The sequence below is a fragment of the Penaeus japonicus genome, unplaced genomic scaffold (assembly GCF_977035675.1).
Source record: "Penaeus japonicus unplaced genomic scaffold, GWHDUDI00000001_assembly GWHDUDI00000005, whole genome shotgun sequence".
Classification (NCBI taxonomy): domain Eukaryota; kingdom Metazoa; phylum Arthropoda; class Malacostraca; order Decapoda; family Penaeidae; genus Penaeus; species Penaeus japonicus.
In genome coordinates this window covers 15,947,096-15,954,595 of record NW_028234407.1, presented here as the reverse complement: position 1 = coordinate 15,954,595, position 7,500 = coordinate 15,947,096, and the positions used below count along the sequence as shown (strand labels likewise).

Genomic DNA, 7,500 nt, shown 5'->3' with positions numbered 1-7,500 from the left:
TCCTTCAGTTAAGGCATTCAACTCCACAAACCCTCCCAAAGCCAACAAACAAGGTTGTTCCTCGGATTAGGTAGTGCTTCTCGAGACCAAGAAACGTTGCTAAGAAATGAGATCCAGTTCAGAATCCTAAGGTCTAACGAACCTTTCGCATATAGTGACTGGCAGGAAGTGAATAAAGCGAATAAGTGAGGAATTGAGGGAGGAAGGGAAGGGGGAACAGACGAAACGAGAGAATGATGACAGCAGGAGACGAGACTACATCTCCACGAGTGCTTGTGCTCGCAAGCGGGGGAAAGGCAGTACAAGTTCCAGTAGATGTGACGGGTGATACGTCCACGCGAGGGTAGGCAACAGGCCGTAAAAGTGAGAGCGCGCGCGTGTGTGACTGTGTATGCGTGTACGTACTTACATGTGTGACCGTATGGAAAGGTAGGAGGGCGACCCCGGGGAGGTAGAGACCACCATCAGCCGTTGTCTGTTACACAAACACCCCCGGGGAAACTACTTTGCCACTTTCATTGGTCACATTTGTTTCTCTGGCAGAGGCACTTCTATCTCGATGCATCAGCGATCGCATTACATACATATACACACAAAAATGCACACAAAGGCGGCACACACGCATACACATACATACATACACATCGACTAACGGTCCGGAATCCACATACTGTGCAGCTACACGCATGCACTCACACACATAAATCTCTAGATTTTCAAAAATAATCTGCGCAGGGGACTATCGACCTAAGCAGCACTCGCCTCCAACCACAGGCACCGTTCGGCTCATCTTTGCCTGCGACTCAATACAGCACATGACAATACACAGGGAAGAGAGCGTCCGTGAGTGGCATAATTGTCATCCTCCTTACCATCATTAGTACCAGCAGGATCATTGTCATCACGTAATGACGGCATCCATTCGTGTTACTGTCTTTTTTCTCTCTCCCTAGCTTTCACGATTGCGCAATGTTTCCCATGTGTTCGACTTCTTTTACATCATAACTGACCACCTTCGCCGCCCAACCGCCCGTCGCGTCGCCACTCTAACCACACACTCACACAACACAGGAAGACACAGTCGCGGTTAGCATACTCGCAGTCGAAATAGAAAGTCCATCACCGCAAATGGCGACGCAAAACACCTCAGTATTAATTGATTTTCTCGATGATATTCAGGATTTGTGTCGAGAGGATTACGGAGAGTGACTTTGCATGTCCGAATCCATACCCCCCCCCCCCGCTGAAAGAGCTCTTCCCGGAATCACGTTGCAGATTTGCAAATTAGGATAGAAAGAACGCTAATGAACCGCCAATGGTTAAAAGTGTGTTCTTGTAGGATTCATGAAGTGTTTGTCCTTTGCACGGTAAGCTTTGCCGCATAAGAGGAGGAAAATAATGGGAGTCACGGAGAGAAAGAGAGAGAGAGAAAGCGAGAAGTAGAGTGAGGAAGAGTGAGAGAGAGTATGGCGAGAGAAAGTGAGAGTGAGAGAGAATAATAAGGAATGATAAGAGGTTGGAATATCGCCAGCAACCGAAGCCGATGCGTCACACGTCTTCCCTTATCGCCCAGTCCGTTGTACCTCCAAGCACATGTGTCTATGCATCCTCCCTCCCGACCCTGGCGCTTTGTTATCATATCTCCCTCACACCGTTTGGCTATCGCGCTTTGCCTTCCCGAATCGCCGTTCCCAACAGAGCCCCGCTTCGCCCTTCATTCGGAATACAACTGGAGTGGCCCATCAACGACAGAGCGCAGCCACGCTTTGTCTTGCTGGGGCTCTGGACTGCCCTCTCGCCGCTTCGCCCTTCATCTCGCCCCCTTCAATCATTGTTCCTTCCTTTATTGCGAGAGAAGTTCAGCTTCCTTGCCCACATATATACTCATATTAACACGCGCGCGCGCACACATACATACATACATACATACATACATACATACATACACACACACACGGTGTGTGTGTGTGTGTGTGTGTGTGTGTGTGTGTGTGTGTGTGTGTGTGTGTGTGTGTGTGTGTGTATATATATATATATATATATATATATATATATATATATATATATATATACACACACACACACACACACACACACAGAGAGAGAGAGAGAGAGAGAGAGAGAGAGAGAGAGAGAGAGAGAGAGAGAGAGAGAGAGAGAGAGAGAGAGAGAGAGAGAGAGAGAGAGAGAGAGAGAGAGAGAGAGAGATCAAAAGTAACAGGTATAGAGTGAAAGAAGGAGAGTAGACAGGTTTTCAGTTGATAGAGTGAGAGGACTCGATACTTGTTGACATAAGCCTAAAAGGAAGCCTACCGGATCAAAGAAGGGCAGAGAAGAGCTTGGGAACATAAAGGGATCACATGAAAACAAAAGGGTTGAAAAAGTGGAACAAAACGAGAAAAGGAAAAGAAAAAAAAGGAAACAAGAGATGTAGATAAATATATAGAGACAGAAAGAGAGAGAGAGATGGATATAGATAAATATATATAGAGAGGAGGGGTATCAAGACGAAAATAACATTGCGATGCTTGAATAAAAAAAAAAAAAAAAAAAAAAAAAAAAAAATCGACATAATACGTCAAACGAACTTTTCGAAGGAAATCCAGGAAACCGCCGAGATAAATAACGAAAACAAAAGAAACGGGGCGGACCGGCGGAAGGTGGGCTTTGGGAAGGGGAGGGGCTCGTCCTTGTGTTGCCCGATCGAGGCCGCTGAGAACCCCGGTGAGTGGGGCAGGAAGTGCTGTGTGGTCACGGTCGGTAATGGTGACACTGTAACACATAAATGTACACACAGAAACATGTAAATTACTGTGTAAACCGCTGACGACCATAACAGTCAGTCTCTCTCTCTCTCTCTCTCTCTCTCTCTCTCTCTCTCTCTCTCTCTCTCTCTCCCGTACTTACCTGGCCGTATTTAGCGATCAATGAACCAACAATATGGGTGCGGGATTGGGCAGAGCTCTCAAATAAAAATGTTTACCCACGTCAATCACCAGAGTCGATCGTCCAGCATCACAGTCGTAAAGGATTTATTTACAAAACAAACGGCGATGATTGGTGAATCGTCCCTTCCCCCCTGCACCCCCTCCTACATGCCTCCCCCCGATCTATTTTTTTCCCCTGGAACCGATTTTAGTTGATCTGCATATACTCTACGCGCGTGACTGCTGTGCTAACAAAGATTCAAACACTTATCTTTTAGTTTCCAATTTCATAGAAATAAAGCCGGCGGCGGCGAGAATTAATGCGGATCTCGTATTTATTCTGGCGATGATTATAAATGATAATTTTCGCCACGTCTATCTCTTTCGAAAATTATAATTCGTATTGTAATTTATGCGTGCTCTTGTGAACAATTACTAGCATATTATTTTCCACGCACACATATCTATCTATCTTTATATATATATATATATATATATATATATATATATATATATATATATATATATATATATATATATATATATATAGCTACCAAATCACTAAGAAAAAAAAAATAAAGAGGAAATCCTCAACCTCTATCCAAGGCCTGACGACCATCCTTCCGCCAGGGAGGAAGAGGAGGAGAGGGCGAGGAAAAAAAAGGAAACGGGGATCTTTTGAGAAGTGCCACGAGAGCAAAAACCTTCTATTTATCCACCTCGACTCGCCCTGAGACGCGGTGCCAAACACGAGGACCTCCGCCTTTTGTCTTCTCCGCCTCTCGCCCCCTCGACTTCTGCTTTTTATCCTCTAATATCCTCCATTGTCTTCCTTTTATCTAATTCCTCATTCCATTGTGTGTCCTCGATCTTTGTGTCCGTCACGCTATCATTTTCTTTTCTCTCTCATTCCCTCCCCTCACATCGATCTTCGCAGCATGAGTAATGAGGGCTTTCGACCGAGAGTTTTATCTTTAAGTTTCATACTTGGGATAGCTCTGGTGCATTCTCAAACGCACCCTCACGCCCATCTCAAAGGCCTCACCGTACATGCATCTTTCTGCATTGCCGAGAGGACAAGAAGGGGTAAAGATGGGGAAAGCTGAGAGGGAGGAAGAGGGGAAGGAAGGAATGGGAGATAGACATACAAGTGTGTATGTGTGTGTGTGTGTGTGTGTGTGTGTGTGTGTGTGTGTGTGTGTGTGTGTGTGTGTGTGTGTGTATGTATATATGTATATATATGTAAATGTGTGTATATATATATATGTATATATATACATATAAATACATATGTATATATACATACAAATACATATATATAATGTATATACACATATATATAATATATATATACATATATATAATATATATACATATATATATGTATATATACGTATATATATAAATATATATGTATATATATAAATATATATGTATATATATAAATATATATGTATATATATGTATATATACGTATATATATGTATATATACGTATATATACGTATATATATACAAATAAATACATATATATATATATATACATATAAATACATATATATACATATATAAAATATATATATACATATAAATACATATATATACATATATAAAATATATATATACATATATATAATATATATACATATATAAATATATATAATATATAAAATATATATACATATATATAATAATATACATATATAATATACATACATATATATAATATACATACATATATATATATACATACATATATATATACATACATATAATATATTACATATATATATACATACATATAATATATACATATATATATATATACATACATATACATATACATACATAAACATATATATATATAAACATAATACATATATACATACATTTACATATATAAATACATTTACATATATATATAATATATATATATATATATATATATGTATATACATATATATATATATTATATATATATATATATATATATATATATATATATATATATATATATATGTATATACATATATATATATACATATATATATATATATACATATATATATTATATATAATAATATATATATATATATATAAACATATAATATTATATATATATAATATGTATATTATATATATATATTATATATATATATTATATAACATATATATATACATATAATATATATATATACATATAATATACATATATACATATACATATATACATATACATACATACAATATATATATTTATATATATATATATATATATATATATATATATATATATGTGTGTGTATATGTATATATATGTTTATGTGTGTATGTATATATATGTGTATATGTATATATATGTTTATATGTATATGTATATATATACATATACCTCTACACATATATATATATACATATACATATATGTATACATCTACATACACACACACACACACACAATATATATATATATATATATATATATATATATATATATATATATATATATATATATAAACATATGGAAGATTAGAGAAAGAGATGAAATGAAAAAATCCCCCGTGGCTCCTGCCCTGGAGGACGACCAACCTAAAGTGCACCGTGCGTCAAACACGTAAAATAGTTATTAAGGTTCCGCGTGACGGCACATGTCCAGCCCGCATGCCACGCCCGTCATAAACTCTAATTCATAACGCTTACATTTTTCCCGATTTTTTTTCAAAATGTGTTTCTTCCTCGTCTGCAATACATCGGTCCATGTTCAAAAACGAGAGAAAAAAAATCAAATCTACATTGTAAATGGTGATTTGTAAATGCAAGGTTGAGGATATCAGGGGATTGAAGCTTGGAAAACCATTAAAAAATACTACACTTCCCGCTTTTCCCATCAAATAGATGAATGGCAAAGCGGGAAACCAGGATAAACAACGTTGTGCTTATCCGTACTGGGACAGCAATTCGTTGGGAAAATTCATCACACAAATGTCCTAATCACTCCCTCTCTCTCTCTCACCAGTGCTAACTTTCCCACCTCGTCTAACTCCTCTCCATTTGGCCATCCTTCCTCTTTTTATCATCGTGTTTAAACAATATCGACCCCAATACCCTTCTATACCTATGCAAATCCTACAATGAAGATACGCAGTTTGAAATCTAGCAAAAACAAACAACCCGCAAGCACTGGATTTCGCGAGAGACACTCATCAACGCGTTTGTAACTGGCGAATAACAATGGCCAGTCTGTGACGAAGAGGTCGATAGATGGATCAGAAAAGCGGAGGAGAACGGTGACCCACAAGGACAAGTGAAGATGAAGCTCCCTTACCCAATATAGGCCCCTCCCCAATGGGCCTCTCTTTTATAGATAAAGATGGAGTGCCTTGTGTCTTACTTCGTCCAATCCTCCAATCCGCTACTTTATCTATATCTTCTCTCTCCTATTTCTCACTCCCTGCTCCCTTCCTCCCCCTCTCTTTCTTTCTTTCTTTCTTTCTTTCTTTCTTTCTTCCTTTCTTTCACACACACACACACACACACACACACACACACACACACTCTCTCTCTCTCTCTTCAACCACACGCACACACACAAGACACATAATAAGCCTGCAGAACACTGCCGTGCGGTCGCATATGTCAACAGAAGCCTACCACCGGAATGCCCCCAAAGCTATCCCATATTTCTTCATGATACTTCCCACGCACCACGCGGGGTTGATTTTGCTCCCAATTGGGTAGGACTGCCAGGATTTTACTCCAATACCCCCACACCTCCCCTTCCCCGCCCCCCTTCCAGGTGGAGTCTGGAGTCCACAGCTCACTTACGTAGGATGCGTATAAAGGCGGCATCTGCATGTCCGCGTGGCATACCATTTGCTTTGAATTATATAACGGAGCAAATCTTGTTACTACCAATTTAAAGGTTTTCTGCATTTTCTCCGCCCAACTGGGACTCTCTTTGTATGAGGTGTTTCAGATAATAATATACTCAAGGCCATCAGTTCTCCAAGGTCATTATTACATTTCTCTGAGCTTAAAGGCGGCTGAAAGAATTATGAATGAGTATGAATACTGTATAATAGCTATTTGTATATGGATATCCGCTTTTATGTACAGAAAAAAAATCTGATTGCCTTAATTAACTATCAAAGAATATTCAAATTGCGAAAATGATTACACTCTGAAGAGGAAAAAAATATGCCCCAGAGACCAGGTGCCAAAGGTCTTTCCATGTCGCCCATCGTTATCACTTTAATTCCTTCAATTACATCGGATGGCGAGACGATGGGCGGGGGCTGCAGTGTTGCTAATGCTTGAGGGAGTAGATCTTCCCTGCCTTCCTCCTTCCCCGCCCCCTCCTTCCCTTGGGGTCCTAATACCCGACTGACGAGTGGTGGAGGATGAGGATGGGAGGGGGGGGGGGCAGTCTCAGAGAGTGGCCGACCGCGATGAATATTTAAAGAGCTGTGGGGTACGGGGAGGGATGGAGAGGATGTGGGGTGGAGGAAACAAGCTTCCCACACTGGACGAGAGCTGGCCGCACCTGAGCACCGACCGAAGTTGGCGAGGTTATC

The 7,500-nt window shown here is 39.4% G+C and overlaps 2 protein-coding genes across 27 annotated transcripts in view; one reads left to right on the top strand and one right to left on the bottom strand.

Annotated features, from left to right (window-relative positions):
* The window catches only part of LOC122265181 (uncharacterized), a 675,490-nt gene that overhangs the window by 68,751 nt on the left and 599,239 nt on the right, over nucleotides 1-7,500 (bottom strand). The window lies entirely within an intron of this gene.
* The window catches only part of LOC122265247 (uncharacterized), an 18,543-nt gene that overhangs the window by 529 nt on the left and 10,514 nt on the right, over nucleotides 1-7,500 (top strand). The window lies entirely within an intron of this gene.